The 2,357-nt window shown below is 47.9% G+C and overlaps 1 pseudogene across 1 annotated transcript; it reads left to right on the top strand.

Annotated features, from left to right (window-relative positions):
* The first annotated feature begins 316 nt into the window (after positions 1-316).
* Positions 317-1,248, top strand: LOC116548123 (annotated as a pseudogene). Its single transcript, XR_004267319.1, has one exon. The product of XR_004267319.1 is annotated as a peroxiredoxin-2 pseudogene (transcript).
* Positions 1,249-2,357: the final 1,109 nt, after the last annotated feature.

The following is a 2,357-nucleotide window of genomic DNA, read 5'->3' on the forward strand; positions in this document are numbered from 1 at the left end:
AAGAAGAAAGAGAGGGAGGGAAGGAAGGAGGAGAAAAGGAAGGAAGGAAGAATGGAAGGAAGGGAAGGAGGCAGGGAGGAAGGGAGAGAGAGAGAGAAAGAAAGGAGAGAGAGAAAGAAAGAAGAGAAAGAGAAAGAAAGAAAGAAAGAAAGAAAGAAAGAAAGAAAGAAGAAAGAAAGAAAGAAAGAGAGAGAGAGAAAGAGAGAAAAAGAAAGAAAGAAAGAAGGAAAGAAGGAAAGAAAGAAAGAAAGACATCTGCTTTGGAGGAATTTGCAGATTACCAAGAAAGATATTGCTGATCCTTTAAATAAAAATGAAAGAAGGGCGCTGAGAACGCAGGTCCACGCGTGTGATCATCCGTGCGGCTAGCCTTTGCCCACGCAGCTTTCAGTCATGGCCTCCGGTAACGCGCGCATCGGAAAGCCTGCCCCTGACTTCAAGGCCACAGCCGTGGTGGATGGCGCCTTCAAAGAGGTGAAGCTATCGGACTACAAAGGGAAGTACTTGGTCCTGTTTTTCTACCCTCTGGACTTCACTTTTGTGTGCCCCACGGAGATCATCGCGTTCAGCAACCGTGCCGAGGACTTCTGCAAGCTGGGCTGTGAAGTGCTGGGCGTCTCGGTGGACTCTCAGTTCACCCACCTGGCTTGGATCAACACCCCCAGAAAGGAGGGAGGCTTGGGCCCCCTGAACATCCCCCTGCTTGCTGATGTGACCAGACGTTTGTCTGAGGATTATGGCGTGCTGAAAACAGATGAGGGCATTGCCTACAGGGGTCTCTTTGTCATCGATGGCAAGGGTGTCCTTCGCCAGATCACTGTTAATGATTTGCCTGTGGGACGCTCCGTGGATGAGGCTCTTCGATTGGTCCAGGCCTTCCAGTACACGGACGAGCATGGGGAAGTTTGTCCCGCTGGCTGGAAGCCTGGCAGTGACACGATTAAGCCCAACGTGGATGACAGCAAGGAATATTTCTCCAAACACAATTAGGCTGGCCAACGGATAGTAAGCTCGCGCCCCTACCTAGGTGCCTGTGCTGGGTGCCCACCTGTGCCCCCACCTGGGTGCCCTGTGCTGACCCAGGAAAGGCCAGACTTGCCCCTCCAAACTCCACAGTCTGGAGCCCTGGAGGGCTAGGCCCACGCCCTCCCATGCCTCCACCTGGGAGCTGAATAGTGACGCCCTCCCCCGAGCCCACCCAGCCGCACACAGGCCTAAAGGTGACCAATAAAGTATTAGGGACAGGTGTGGAAAAAAAAAAAATGAAAGAAAAATTTGTTTTTAAAAAACTGAGTCTACAGATTGTAAAAACACATAAATTAGAAGCTCTACAAGGAATGAAAATGAAAATAAAATCATTATCTGAATGGAGAAGCAGAAAATGAAGACATTTTATAACTATGGTATCACTCTCACTAATCCAGAAACCCCACTAAAGGGACTGTGGTGACTATAAGGAGTTCATTCCATGTTGTTTGTGTGGTGCTGACCCTGCCTTTTCACCTCCAGCAGCTAACACACAACTCTGGCCTATCCAGTCACTGTACTGCATCCCCTTAAACCTTAGCATTGGTTCAGGAAGAAGCACATGGACAGATCCCCCCCAAGCCCCCCCCCCTGCATTTTTCTCTGGAAGAAACAAGAGATCAGTAAGCATAAGGATAATGTAAGCCTGGGGTTGTAGTCTGCTCAAGTGATTACTACTACTCAAGTTGTAGTCTGCTCACTCTTCCCCCACTATTTAGCAGTCATGGGGTTTGGGAGGTTTGTTAGTCCATTTTCAGGCTGCTGAAAAAGACATACCTGAAACCAGGTAATTTATAAAAGAAAGAGATCATACAGTTCCAAGTGGCTGGGGAGGCCTCAACTATCATAAAGGAAGGCAAGGAGGAGCAAGTCACATCTTACATGGATGGCAGTAGGCAAAAAGAGCACTTGTGTAGGGAAATTCCCATTTTTAAAACTATCAGATCTTGTGAGACTCATTCATTATCACGAGAACAGTGCAGGAAAGACCTGCCTCCATAATTAAATCACCTCTCACCGGGTTCGTCTCATGACTTGTGGGAATTGTGGGAGTTGCAATTCAAGATGAGATTCGGGTGGGGACACAGTCAAACCATATCATGAGGCATTAAAAAAAATCAATTATACTGTCTCCTTCTACAGCGCAAGGCACTCCCCATAGCCATAGTGAATGGTCCAGAAGTAAGCTAATCAAGGCAAACCACAAGCCTTTCAATCAACCCTTTGGGAGCTACATGCTCTCTTCCCCAGGAAATGACACCATGGCCTAGCCTGAGGATAAACATAACACATAGAAAATGGCAAGGCCCACAGAATCCCAGAGATAGATT

The sequence above is a fragment of the Sapajus apella genome, unplaced genomic scaffold (assembly GCF_009761245.1).
Source record: "Sapajus apella isolate SASKATOON/1434 unplaced genomic scaffold, GSC_monkey_1.0 scaffold7173, whole genome shotgun sequence".
In the NCBI taxonomy this organism is placed as follows: domain Eukaryota; kingdom Metazoa; phylum Chordata; class Mammalia; order Primates; family Cebidae; genus Sapajus; species Sapajus apella.